Source organism: Rattus norvegicus, chromosome 2, assembly GCF_021556685.1.
Source record: "Rattus norvegicus strain SHRSP/BbbUtx chromosome 2, alternate assembly SHRSP_T2T, whole genome shotgun sequence".
Lineage (NCBI taxonomy): Eukaryota > Metazoa > Chordata > Mammalia > Rodentia > Muridae > Rattus > Rattus norvegicus.
In genome coordinates, this window is record NC_141535.1 from 185,697,157 (window position 1) to 185,712,385 (window position 15,229).

A 15,229-nucleotide genomic window follows, 5' to 3' on the forward strand; every position below is an offset into this window, starting at 1 on the left:
AGGCCAGTGACAGTGTTACTCTATACGCTGAATGAAAGCAACTGTAGCCATAAGCATTTTGAAAAAATTGTTACCTATGTAATAGGCCCTGTGATGGCCCTGACATTGGACAACATCCATCCTTCCTGAAGAAAACTACACAAGTTATTTTAAATGTTTCAATAGTAAGAACTTCTTCTATATCCCTTATTTCTAAAAGTAAGACTGAAATGCTTTGTGACTCATCCAGAATAAACCCAACAAGAGAAAGCATATTTGGAAGCCAATATGAAGCACCTTATTTTTTATTATGTAAATAAACTATAAATATTTTAACAACAAAGACATTACATTTAGAAGTAAACCATGGCCTTCTTCATATATGAGTGACTTTGTGAACTATAAAAAACTCCAGATATAGTTACTTGAAACATTTATTTTTGTGTTACACATAGAGATGTATGCATTTAGTCCCAGCACTTGGAAGGCAGAGACAGGTGGATCTCTGAGTTCGAAGCCTTGTCTATAGAGCAAGTTCTAGGCCAGCCAGACTCAGTTTTGGGAAAAAAATATTTTTAGTGGTTTCCAAAAACTGTTGCTTTAATTATATGAATCAGGAAGTTAAAATGTGATATTTATGTCTGAACATTTTATTTAGACTTGTTCTTAGCCATATAAATAGTGATAATTATCAAAATAATTTCATGTACTTTAGCTTTTTCCCAAAGTGTATACTATTTGGACATTTAAATCCCTATTTTTTATTTAAATCATGGCTTTTCTCTCCACAGGACTTCAAGGCTTCAATATAAACAAAGGCTGTGTAGATAGTTCCATACAGTATAATATAATTATAACAATATGAAAATTCTTAGGTACATTTACTTATTAATTCTCAAATTTACAACCCTTGTTGCTTCATGTAAGTACATTTTCCTTGAGCCTTGGATAAGAAGGAAATAAAGATGAAATTTGGTGGAACTGAAGTTGCTTGGATTTCTGTATTAGTCAGGACTCTTTAGAGCAACAGAACTTAAAGAGTGAATCTCTCTCCATATATATATGAATATATATATATAGGAGCCTATGTAAGGACACGGAAGAAGGAAGCTTTTGCTCTTTGCCTGCTAGCCCTCACCTTGCTAGCAAAGCTAGAACTCTGAACACACACACACACACACACACACACACACACACACACACACACACACACACACACACGGAGAGTTATTAGGATGGTTTTCAGGCTGTGGTCCAGGTAGTCCAACTATGACAGTCTATATCAACAAAAGGACCAAGAATCCAAAGTTGTAATAGTGTTCAATCCACAAGGCTCATGTCTCAGCTGGTCATTAGTGCACGCCAGTGCACGGGCACCAATCCCCATGAAGGAATGGACTCAGGAGTGAGTGCAAAGAGAGACGCTTCCTTCTTTCATGCCCTTTATATAGGCTGCCAACAGGTTGGCCCAGACTAGAGGTGGGCTTTCCCACCTCAACAATCCGGATTAGAAGCGGATCTTCCCATTCAAATGATTAAGAAAAAATGACTCACAGGTGTGCCCAGTCACTGGGTTTTAGTTCATTCCAGATGTAGTCAGCTTGACAATAAAGACCAGCCATCACAGCAGCCAGAATATGTGTTTTTTTTTTAAATGAAGGCAAAGTTTAGGAAATGTTTGCTTTAAATTATCACAAAATCTTGGTGTCTGATCAAACAAACCAAATCAAGCCAAACAATCCATAAACTTTTTGTAACTGTCGGTGATTCAATATTTAACTTCATAGCGACAAGAGCTTCTGTTTTGTTTTGTTTTGTTTGTTTGTCTTTTGGTTTTGGGTTTTTGTTTTGTTTTTTTGTTTTTGTTTGTTTGTTTGAGATAGGGTTTCTCTGTGTAGCCCCTGGCTGTTTTGGACCTCTGTCAACCAAACTGGCCTTGGACTCACGTGGTCTGCCTGCTTCTGCTCCTGAGTGCTGTGATTAAAGCTGTGTACCACCACTGTTTTAATCCACCATGGATCAGAACAGTTAACCACTTTAAATCATTAGTTTTAATGTATTTGGATGGTCAGGTAGGGTGGTGTGTACCTTTAATCCCAGCTCTTGTTAGGCAGAGGCCAGAAAGATCTCTGTGAGCTCAAAGGTCTATATAATGAGTTTCAGGGTAGGCAGAGCTTCCTAGTGAGACCTTGTCTCAAAAAAAAGATACTGCCTGAAGGATTCTCTGTGCACACCAGTCACTGCAGTGTCCCAGCTCTCTGGGGAGGCTGGTCTCTACAGACCTGGAGGTGGTGGGTAATTAGGGCTGGCTTTATAGCATGGATCTTATGCAAGATCTTTTAATTATTCCAAACTCATACTTGTTGACGACAAGTAAGTTTATCATTTATAAAAATTTGAGGCTATCAGAGAAGATGAGTTTCTGTATGGGAACTACTCACATCAAGAACCATTCTTGTTCACAGAAGCCACATGCAACCTATACTGAGGCTCGGTAATGGAAAATTCAGTTAGATAAAATCTTTGTACCAAGGTGAATTGACCTAGTGGGTGACCTTTTTACTTTAAATGGAACTGGGTTTGTTATGAACATAACTCCTGCTCTTTCTTCTACCTTTTAGCAAGTTCTAGGCCATTGCACAAGCGAATAGTTTTCAAATACTGTGGTCCATGGTAGTTTGTAAGTTGTTTGAATATAGAATATAGAATATAGAATATAGGACATAGGACATAGGATATAGGATATAGGATATAGGATACAGAATACAGAATATAGAATATAGAATGTGCTTTTGTTTAGGAAAGATTCCTAACCAACATAGAAAAGAAAAAAAATACAGTTGTCTGGAGTAAGGAATATTTTCTTCATCAAAATATCACAAGGGAAAATTCATTGACTGTAAAACAATTAGCCAATAAAATGCCCAGTAAACACGAGAGATCCCTGGGAGAATCCTGAAGAGGCAAATTAAAACAAATAGTTACACTGCATCTTCTCCATCAAGTTGGCAAAACTTAAAGTCTGACAATACCAAGTGTTGGAGGCAGTGTGGAACAAGAATCCATAGGTTACCAAAGCAAGAGTAAAAACTTTTTTTTTTATAGAAATGTGGACTTATCTTAAAAAGCTAGTGAAACTTAAAAACCTTGTGCTAGTGGGTTCGAAATTCCCGCCCCTTGGTATTCTTGGAGAGGAGAGCACCCCTCCCACATTGTTACCCCAGGGGTGGCCGTGCAGGGCTTGGGCACCTGGAGTCCCTGTGTCCCCACTGCCTCTGAGGAGCTTCAGCTGTCAGCTTTCCCAGTGTTCCCTGTGTGGCCATGAAGGAAATTTCATGCTCTAGAAAACTCTTATATGTTTATGAAGCATGTACACAGATGCTGTTAACAGTGTCACCAAGAGAGCAAAACAAAGCTGAAAACAATCCGAATGTTCCTCTCTCAAAGAATGAATGAATAATATTTATAATAAGTAATAATTTTGAAATTAACAACCGTATTCAGTGGTTGTGGATGAGTCAGAACTAAAAGCATCCTTGGATATAAATGGAGTGCTGGGGATAAAAGCAGCACATGCAGTCCTTGAAGAGTGTACTACAGGACTGTCTTGTAAAAACAGCATATTGCTAAAACCTCAGGCCAGAAAGATGCATGAACAAATGCTTCATGAGAGTGATAAGCTGATTCTGTCAGAAAAGGAGCAAGGGATACACAGGGTGCTTCAACTGCGTGCTGAGGCTTTACAAAGCATCAGTTAAGTAGAAGGCACTGGGCTGTTCTGTGCTGTATCGTTTTGCCTGCGTTATCTCATAATAAATATATATTTTTCTGATTTTACTGGTGGAAAGACAGCCTCAGCTTTGGGCAGACTTAGCAGCTGGATAAAATTTAACATGAAATCTCTTCAATAAATACCTATCACATATATTCCATGTCAGCTGCTGTATTAATGTGCTGGGGACATCATAACAGTGCCAACAGGCAAAAGTGGCTAAAACAACAGAATACTATTTTCTCTAGCTCTGGAGGGCGGACATCCTGTGATATTGTCCTGTGATAGCATTTGATCTCTCTGTGCCTCTATGCTCTAGTCTTCTCATATAAACACAAATTATATTGGGTTAGGGGCTCTCTGATAACTGCATTTGAATTTAGTTGTTGGGGTTTTTTTTGAAATATTTTTGAAGATTTATTTATTTATTATATATAAGTACACTGTAGCTGTCCTCAGACACATCAGAAGAGGGCATCAGATCCCATTACAGATGGTTGTGAGCCACCATGTGGTTGCTAGGAACTGAACTCAGGACCTCTGGAAGAGCAGTCAGTGCTCTTAACCACTGAGCCATCTCTCCAGCCCCTAGTTGTTGTTTTTAAAGACCCCAACTATATAAATACAGCTCCCTTCTAAGCATGGGATTCCACTAGGGTTCTGCATTAGGACTCAATATGTGAATCATGAGGAAATGTAGTTATCCTAACTGCTGATTAACCCCTTCAGCCCTGACCCAACTGTGAAAAAACAAGGAAGGGAAGGCACCGAAAGTCTGAGACCCCACTGATAGACTGTTTCATTTTCTAGACGGTAAATTTAAATAAGAATTTGTGGACATGCTTCTGTTCTTTGTTGTCGTTGTCGTCGGTGGTGGTGGTGGTGGTGGTGGTGGTGGTGGTGGTGGTGGTGGTGGTGGTGGTGGTGTTTGAGACAAGCTTTCTCCATGTAGCCCTGGCTATGCTGGACTCTCTCTGTAGACCAGACTGGCCTCAAACTCAAAAGATCTACTGGCCTCTGTCTCCCAAGTGCTGGGATTAAAGCTGTGCACCACCACATCAGACTGATTTTTTTCTTCTTTGAAATGATCTTGTATTCATGAAATGTTTTAAATTACTGAAAAATCAAAAGTTTGCTCAGTTTGGTGTGTGTGCATGCGTCTGTGTGTCTGTGTCTGGCTTGTCTGATGGTGCACACGTATGCATGTGTGTGTGCAGAGCAGAGGTTAACCTTGAGTGCCATTTCTCAGGAGCTGTTCACCTTGTTCTCTTTGAGACAGATTCTCTCAGTGAGACCAGGGAGCCCACTGGTTAGGCGAGGCTGGCTGGCCCACGAGTCCCTAGGGATCCATCTGTGTCTTTCTCTCTAGCACTGGATTACAAGTGTATGCTATCGTGTCTGAGGTTTTGAATGGGTGTTGAGATCAAACTCAGGTCTTCATGTTTATGCAGCAAGCACATTCCTGAGCTATTTATAGAGCCCTGACTCCCTCTTTTACAAGTGGTAAATAGATGTGATGGATTATGGAATCTGTATTGATTCCTAGATCTCAATTTAGCTAAGCAATGTGTAATTGAATGTATGCTTTTGTGTTTGTTTTGATGAACACATTAGTGAATGTGTATCCCCCATCCAAATCAGACGTTAAAGAAAGTATGACGTGTGTGCGTGAAATTACAGTGAGTAGACCTCGGTTTGTCAGGGCTCTGTTTCTCTTTTGCTTATTCTTTGACAATTTCCTACATGTTACATTGATCACATCTACCCCCAATTGCCAGTATTCCTAAAGAATGTGTAACGTCTGTGGTACGTGGTTCAGCGTCTGCCTGGCATGCCTGGGGTTTTGGGTTTCCCGAAGCACTGAAAGCAAAAGTCTAGTTAAAAACAAACAAAACCTAATAATGTTAAACAAATTTATATCTACTTAAAATGACAACAAATTTGGTACCTCTCAGAAGAAAACAATAAAATAAGAAATATATTATGTATAAGGCTCTTCCTAAGTGGTCGGTACTAGATGAGCATAAAGGATATTAGAGCTGGAGTGTAGCTCAGAGTCAGTGTTTGTCTAACATGCCAAAGGTGAGGTCAAACTCTAGCACCAATCAAAAAACCATAAAAGCTACCTTAAATGCCCTTTGTTATGTGTCTGTCTCTTCTAAAGCTGAGCTTCAGAGGATGTTTAATGACTTCTCAGTCATTCAGATGTCACCAATTTGGAGAGGAACGTATTTCCTGTAGTTAAAACCTCAGTGTGTGTGAATAGTTCCTCAAACACTCATGTACTTAGGAATCACCTGGACACCACATTAGAACATGGATTCGGTGGCTCTGCAAGCTCGTGTGTCTTCAAAAGGCTCCCGGGGATTCTGGCCCCAGTGTTCCAGGAGCTACATTTTGGGCAGCCAAGATCATCAGGGTGAAAGAACTCTGTGGCAATGAATAAGGTTCCGCCCTCTTCTTCAGTGGCTCTGACACTGTTGTTGACTCCTCCCAACACCTTCAAGACCCATTTCTGCGACCAGCTGCTCTGTGAAATGGGCAGGTTGTGCTGCACGGGTCTGAGTGTGGGGCTTTCAGAGCTCCCTGCCTGGGTTAGGACAGGTGGGTCTAGCTGCACTGCTAGCTGACTGCAAATCTCCGACTTATTTGAACTCATGGCCTTTGCACGGGTTTTCATTCTTCTAGTTAGGACTAGTACATTCAAACTATGAAACAGTATGAAAATGGAAAGTGTTGTCTCCCTGTATAATGTCTTTTAATATCAATCACTAAGTTAGCAAGATGGCCCAGTGGGTAAAGGCATTTGCCACCAAGCCTGGTAATTGAGTTCCATCCCCGGGATCCAAAAAGTAGGAAGAGAGAACTGACTCCTCACAAGTTGCCCTGTAACCTACACACACACACACACACACACACACACACACACACACACACACACCATGCACACACAAGTACATACTCATACATTCATACATCTACCACACACAGAGACACACACAAGCACATGTGCACACACACTAAAAAATAGTTTTAAAAGATACAGAGTTTTTGAAATCATGAGCAAGAGCTGTACTTCATGGCTAGAGACCATAGAAATGATCTTTATATACTACTGTATATATACTATTGTAAAAGAAAAGATTCTAGCCAGTCATGGCGGAGCACACCTTTAATCCCAAGCACTTGGGAGGCAGAGGCAGGCAGAGCTCCTAGCCTGGTCTACTTAGTAAGTTCCAGGACAGCCAAGGTTATATATCCAGACTCTGTGTCAAAATAAACAAACAAAAACGAAGACTCTAGAATCAGCCAACCCAGATGAAATCTGCTGCCTACCAGCTCTGTGAATTTGACAAGTTATATGGCCTCTCAGTTCTTCAGTTTCCTCATTTGTAAATGGAGAAAATAACAGCTTCCTTTCCTCAGTGGGAGAACTAAGTGATGCAATCATTAGCCAAGCTTTAATTATCTTTTGGTGTCACAATTAGTTTTACTCTTTGCTACATTTTACTTCCTTGCAAAATGAATAAAGTTCAGAAGATAAATTTTTAATTTGCATTTCATGCGTGTGGGTATGTTCCCTGCACGCATGTCTTGCCCCACTTTCATGCTAGTGCCCACGGAGGCCAGAAGAGGGCGTCAGATCCGTTGGGATTGGAGTTACAGTCATAGTATGGTTCTGAGCGGGTGCTAGGAACCCAGGAAGCAAAGTCAGTGCTCTGAACGGCTGAGCCATCTTTCCAGCCCCTTGTAAGACAAATTTTTAAATATGTTCCAATGTTAAGGCCTGCATAACAAGTTCTCTCTTTTTAAATATATCTTATTTATATTTTGAGAATTTCATACATTAAGTTCTTACTTCTTTTTTTAATTTGGACTGTCCTAAATTGTTTATTGGATATGAATTTTACAACTATTACATGGATTAGCGGTAACGGTGGAGCCGAAGAGTATTGCGCCTTCTCCAGGCTGCACAGCGAGATCTACCAATAGTGTGGTGGAACTTGTGGCCCTTTCCAAGGCCACAGCTCTTGCGGCCAGCAGATGTCAGCCCACGCATCTTTCTGTGCTTGTGGACTGGTTTGGTGATCCATTGGGTGTCAGGATTTCTTCTGATAGCTTTATGGAATGGATCAATGAAGATAACCTAAAAAAATTTATATGTGGAATCTTCACCAACCCAGTAGGAATTCAGGACTCTCAAAGCTCCACAATGGCGCCCAGCTCTCTCCTCAGCAACAGACTGAAGGCTTCGGGCAAATTCCTGAAATTTAATACCATGGTGGACAGTCTTGCCGTAAGTTGCCCCCTTAGGAACTGGGCGCTTGCAACCACCGCGGCGGACACGAATCCTGTAAATGACATAACCTTGCTTAGCCGTGTATCCCAGCCTTCACGCTTTATCAGGCCGGGTGGGGCAGGGAGCCCTGTGCAGCGCAGAGAGCTGGCGGTATTGCCAGCAGCGGACCCTTAGAAGAAAGCGCATCACGTCGGACTGCTTCTTCCTCCACAGCTCCTGGATGTATTTGTATGCACCCAACTTGGCTCACCTGATGGCTGCCACTAGAGGAAAAAAAGTTCTTATTTCTTATATATTATAATATATAATGAAATAATATTACTGCTGAAATCTCTTTTATAAATATGACTTTCTTCCTTGGGCTGTTCATAGTATTAGATATGTAGATGACCAAAAATATGACTAAGATATTTTTAGTATTTTATGTAATGCATCACAAAAGTTGGCAAACCATGTGACATACCAGAAAATTCAGTCTTGTAAGTAAGAGTCAAGGCTGTATTGTTCTTAATGTTGATAATAGTTCTTTAGAATGACTCATTAGTGACTTTATCAATCATTTGATAACGGTCTTCCTTTACAAGGAAGGATATTTCAATTGTAAAAGATGCAAAATATTTAACTTATACTTTAAGCAAATAAAATGTCTTTACTATCAGATATTATCTGATACTTTCTTCATAATAATCATCATTAACTAGCTGAGTGCTAGCGACCTATACCTTTAATCCCAGCACTCAGAAGGTAGAGGCAGATGGATCTTGGAGTTGGAGGCCAGCCTGGTCTACAGAGTGAGTTTCAGGACAGCCAGGGTTACACAGAGAAACCTTATCTCAAAAAACAAAAACAAATAAACAAACAAACAAAAAACAAAATGAAAACCCCCAAAACCTAAAACAAACCAACAGCAGCTGCCTTGGGAACTTCTGTTTATTCTGTATTATTTTTCAAGACAGACTTTCTCAATGTAGTGGAAACTTGGTCTGTAGACCAGGCTGGCCGATGAACTCAGAGATCTGCTCTGCCTTTGCCTCCCAAATGCAGGATTAGAGCTGTGCACCACCTCTGCCTGGCCTGCCTTGGGATCTTTCGGAAGATTTCACCCTTTGCAACCTTTTTGTAAGGTGAATTCGGATCCTCTCAGGCTGGAAGGGGTCGAATTTCCTTCCCTGAAGTGGGAGAAAACAGCAGACTGGGAGAAGCTACTCGTCAGTGGGTGATTTACCGTCTGTTTCTCTGTGTAGTTTCCTTTTACACTTTCTGTTTTAGACATGACATCATTTCTTTGAGGATAGAAAAAGGGTTTATCCATACTTTTCCCTTAGAACTGTGCCCTGCCCTGAGAAGACAGCCAATAAATATTTGATGTTGGTGAAACTCATCACTGGACACGCTGCTTCAGTGGCCTGTTAAACAAAGTATAGTTTTACAAGGGCAGATGGGACAAAGAGATCAATGTGACTAGCTGGGTGGCTCATGCTGATAATTTTATTGGATAATATGGAATAAATCCTGAGGAAAATATAAAACTTCTCTCCTAATCCCCAGATAAACAGCAGGGTGTTGATTTGATTCTTGGGGGCAGGACTTGTAATAAACAGATGATGCGCTGTATTTTTTTTTTTTCCGCCATCCTCTGGCAGCGATTAAAGATAGGACTGATTCCAGAAACCATTGAGCAAGAGTTTCCGTGAGGGCTGGTGAGACGGCTCCTCTGGTAAAGGTCTTGCTGCCAAGACTGAGTGCCTGAGTTCAATCCCAGGGTCCCACGCGATAGGCGAGACCCAATTCCTTCAAGCTCCATGTGTGTGAGACGGCACAAATGCATGGTGCTCACTCCACACCCGAGAGAGAGAGAGAGAGAGAGAGAGAGAGAGAGAGAGAGAGAGAGAGAGAGAGAGAGGAGAGGGAGAGGGAGAGGGAGAGGGAGAGGGAGAGGGAGAGGGAGAGGGAGAGGGAGAGGGAGAGGGAGAGAGAGAGAGAGAGAGAGAGAGAGAGAGAGAGAGAGAGAGAGAGAGAGAGAGAGAGTAATTGAGACAGCATCAGTTCCCTTTAGCGTTGGGTATTTAGTATTCCGACAGAGGGCGCCCTTAGACTGTAAAGCTTGTAGTAGAATCTGTTTCTTGTCTCACTCTTGCTCTCAGCCTTTTCTATATTGCCCAGCCTGGACTTAAACTAATGGGTTCAAATGATCTAATGGCCTCCGTCTGAAATAGGATTATAGTGTGAAACCACTGTCTGCCTTGTGTGTGTGTGTGTGTGTGTGTGTGTGTGTGTGTGTGTGTGTGTGTGTATTTCCTAAAGATTAAATAAAAATAATTTCTATGAGATTCTACCTAATCAAGAAGCATACTCGTTGGGAGGGTCTGTTTGGTAAGTGTGAGGTCATCTGTGTGAGCCTGAAATAATGTCTGCTTTTTCTGCCAGTGCCTTCCTCTTAGGGTGATCTGATGGGTTTTTTGTTAACACAAACTAGAGTCATGTGGGAAGAGGGGCTATCAGTTTAGAAAATGTTTCTAACAGATTGGCTTATAGGCAGTCTGTGGGGCATGTTCTTGATTGATGATTGATGTAGGAGAGCTCAGTCTCCTGTGGGCGGGGCCATCCCCTTTGCAGATGGTCCTAGGTTGAATATGAAAGAAGTGGAAGGAGCATTGGGAGCAAGCCGGTAACCAACTTTCCTCAATGGCTTCTGCTTCAGTTCCTGCCTCCGGGTTTCTGCACTCATTCATGATAGAGTTGTAAAATGAAACAAACCTTTTCCCTTTGGTCATGGTGTTTATCACAGCAATAGAAATCAAACAGGAAGACACCAGTTTTAGTCTTTTCTTCTAAGCGTCTGCTGGTCTGCTTCTTAGAATAACTCAGAGACGGAAATGGTACTTTGATCATCTCCCTCCTCCTCCTTTTGTGTTTGAGACAGAGTTTCACTATATAGCCCAGGTTGGACTGAACTTTTTATGTAGACCAAACTGGCCTTGAACTCACAATGATCTATCTGCCTCTGCCTCCTTAATGCTGATATCGAAGATGTGCCCACTATACACAGCCCCCCTTTTGTTTTTATAAATATTTGTTTATTTATTGTTTTTCAATACAGAGTTTCTTTGTGTAGTGCTGACTGTCCTCTAACTCACAAGGTAGACCAGGCTGGCCTCAAACTTACAGAGATTTGCCTATTTCTGCCTCCTGAGAGCTGGGATCAATGAACGGTATGTGCTGCCACTGCCTGGCTTTACTTATTTTTAATTGACAAAGTTGTATGTATTATTGCATACACATTGCTTTAAAATACATAGTACTGTCTTTTTAAACATGAAAAGCAGGGTAGTGTAGGGGAAACATGATCAAAATGTATGAAATTTCCAAAGAATTAATAGGTAATATATTAAAAATGATAATAGATGGTTAGATAGTTAAGCTTGCTTCTTCCAAGGGATGGAACTGGATTTTAAACCTGGAGATGAATGACACAGTCCCTGGTAATACCTGGGAAATTTTAATGCAGACAGAAGTTTCCTTTGTTACCACAAATGGCACCAAATATACAAATAGTGAATTTGAGCTTTGTTCATTTTAAGTCTTCAGTTATTGTTGAAAGTACAAAGCAACATTCAAGTCCACTGTGCCTAAGCTTAGAAATGCTCTTGGGAAACCAGATTTTTAATTCCCTGATGACACGGGTCCAGGTGCTGGGTGCAGAACACTTCTGTCTCTGGTTTGGAGAACACTCACATTTATCATGGTAGAGTGAAAGGAAGACTGGGACTAGGGTGGGAACAGGAAACCTGAGGAAAGTGTATTCTACTGCTAGTATCTGGACCTGCTTTAGGAGTGGTTTATCTCAGAGTGCCTTGCTATTGTTTATTTGTCTTAAAGTTTTGTGCGTGTGTGTGTGTGTGTGTGTGTGTGTGTGTGTGTGTGTGTAAGGTTTGGTCTGTTGTTATGTATTGTAGTGTTAAATCTGTACCCCAAGACACAGGCCTACAAGTGAATTCTCACGCTTACTAGCTTTTGTTGTGCAAACCTTGTTCCTTAATTTAAAAATATTGGTAAAATAAAAATAACTACAGCCAATTGTTGGAGGGATTAGAGGTTGGGGAGAGAGGGCAGAGAAGAGAGGAAAATGGAGAGAGGTAAAGATGCCATGGGGAGGGTGAGTCATGAGGGCTGGCCAGTGGGAATTAAGAGCTGCCCAGGTGGAACAAGGCAAGTTATAACTCGGGCTTATGGAAGAGGAAGTAGACTTTAATAGCTTAGATGGTAGATAGATATCTGCCCAGCTCTGGTGCATTAAATGCTTATTATAAATATAAAAATTGCGTTTTTTTTTAAATCTGGGAACTGAATGATCAAAGGCAGGGTAGAAACTCCTGATTGAGATTAAATATCTACAACATGTGTGTGCCCTGTGAATGCCAGAAGAAGCCAGAAGACTGGAGTTACAAGGAATTTTGAGCTGCCCGAGGTGGGCGCTGGAAATCAAAGGCCTGTCCTCTGGAAGAGCAGCCCATGCTCTTAACCACGCAGCATCTCTCCAGACCCAACCTTTGCTTTCCAACTAACAGCAGGGGTGAGGCGGTGGAGTGAGGGTGGGGCCTGAATTTCTAAGTGCTTCGAGTTTTAGGGTTTACATATGGAGTCTTCCTCTCACCACAGTCACCCACTATACGTTGCTCTTCATTTCTTGGAGCAGAGTGATAACATAAGTTTAAAATGTCACGCCTCCGCTTTAGCACTGCTGAGAAACTCATACTGGTGTAAGGGGCAGAGTGGCTTGGAGTTTTTTCAGAACATTTCATCCTTCCGTCTGTGCGTACAGGTCCTGTGTGTGGCTTGTTTGTTCCTTCTTTTGTCTGGATTTTAAACCGTTTCCTTAGGTGGAAGATTTGGGGAATATATCCCTTCTCTTAAATTTAAAATAGTTTTATTCATATAAATATTCTGCTCATATTTCCCATCTTTAATTCCTAGTGGAATTCATCATCTTTGGTTTTTTTTTTAGGGCTTCATGTAGCCCAAGTTGGTTTCAGACTCACCAGCTGAGGAAACCTTGAACTCAGGATTCCCTTGCCTCTACCTATTAAATACTGGGGTTGTAAGCATGTGTCAGCGTCCTAGGTTGTTATGTGCTGTTGGGGATACAGCCTGGGCCCTTGTGCATGGAAGGCTAGCACTCTACCAGCTGATCCACAGCCCCAGCCTGGATTTGTAGATTGTGTGAATGTTGGGCAGTGGGTGTCTACTACAGTCTCTGCTGTCTTCTGCAGAGGCGAAAGGCATGTTGGGGTAGCAGGACTTGGTAGGGTAAGGAAGTAAAGAGAATGGTTTACTAATTCTTACACAGATGTTTATTTAATGGTGCTACTTTTAATTGAATGAAGATGCATACATTGAGTGATTTTTTTTCTATTCTGTTCTTTGTGTTTCACCTGTATTTAACTCATAATGCTGATTACTGGATTTGTAAAGAATGCTCATTTTTTCAGTAGGCATTGTTGAACATTGGATATGGGCTCGTAGCCATACAACTGTGAATAAAATATAGGAATGCCTAATCCCATATAACTCAGCTTAGTGGGGAAGGGCAGACTATAAATAAAATATATAGTAATTATATGGTGATAAATTCTACAGAGTAAAACAGATTCGTGTAGGGAGATGGAGGGAGGTTGCAGAGAAGGTTGGATTACACAGTTCTGGGGTATAAATAGGGTATTCAGTGCTGCCCCGGGTTATGAAACTGCTGTCTGAGTTAGGAGCCTGAAGCAGGAAGATGGCCTGAGCCCAAGAATTCCAGACTGCCTGGTGGCAAAATAAGGAGGCCCTGTCTTGAAAAAAATTAATGAATTAAACAAGTATTCACAGAATCATTCAAAGCTACATGGGTAAAATCCTGAAGGAAGTGCTAGACAGCCACACAGATTCCAGATGAGCGCTTGCCCTGGTCGGTGGCTGCAGTGAGCTCAGTGGTTATGAGCGCTTACTCTTTCAGAGGACCCAGGTCGTTCCCCGGCACCCACAAAGTGCCAGCTGTAATGCCCGGTTCAGGGGGCCCCATACCCTCTTCTGACCTCAGCAGGCAAGGCGCGCACCTGACATGCAGCCAAAACAGTAATACACGTTTTTTAAAAATGAAAAAGAGAACAGCTTTCTGGGTGATGGGAATAGTCACTGAAGGGCAATCCCTGCGGTGGGTGTGCTCTATTCACAGATCGGGAAGCAGCCAGGGCGACAGCTGAGACCTCCGGAGCTAAAGAGAGGACACAATGGGCTGTGCGAGGCTTTACTGTGAGCCTGCAAAAGTTCAGAGGAAATGACACTGGGAACTGTCAAGTTAGTCTTGTGGCTGGATCATGTGACAATGGGCTTTACCGTGGTCAGGGTCAGGATGGGAGGTGGGGGTTTTAGCAGGGCACATGGAGGCTATGAGCAGGCAGGTTCGGGAGCCTGTGACAGCAGAAAGGCAAGTTGTCTTGGGGAGACTACATTTCCCCTTCAGTGTTACTATGAGCTATTAATAGATCACCCGGATGCCACCTGGCTACAACTTTGAAAAGATCAATTTTTTAATGAATGATTTTTATCTTCTGAAATTAAAATATAATTGCATCATTTCTTTCTTTTCTCCCTCCCACCCCTCCCAGGTATCCTCTCTTTCTCAGTCTCAAATTCTTGGCTTCTTCCTTTTATCACACACACACACACACACACACACACACACACACACACACACACACACACACACACTAATTTATAAATACAATAAGCTCAGTCCGGACAGTGTTACCTGCATGTAGGTTTTCAGGGCTGACCACTTGATACTGGATAGGACACTTGGGAGCTCTTCTGTGGGGAAGACTATTTCCTCCTGCTCCTTAGCACAGATTTTAGCTAAAATAAGCCTAAAGCTTGAAAAATGAGAGATTTACTCAGACCAATTTTTGTAAACATTCGGTTAATTCACGAATTATATCTGAATCCTTGACAGTCCTAGTATTAATATTCATAACCATCCCTGAGCTCATGCATCTAAAGTGAGAACATTTTAAGAGGGTTGGAAGATTATCAAGTCCACCTGGCCTCGGGCTACCTCCCTTCTTGACACTTCTGCTGGACTGTGTGGTGCTAGTGGTGAATTAACTGACAGGTAGCTTGTTCTCATTCGGAAGACTGCA

At 41.7% G+C, this 15,229-nt stretch overlaps 1 pseudogene; it reads right to left on the bottom strand.

Moving 5' to 3' along the window:
• Positions 1–7,676: 7,676 nt before the first annotated feature.
• Positions 7,677–9,324, bottom strand: LOC108350280 (60S ribosomal protein L15 pseudogene; annotated as a pseudogene).
• Between the last annotated feature and the right edge of the window lie 5,905 nt (positions 9,325–15,229).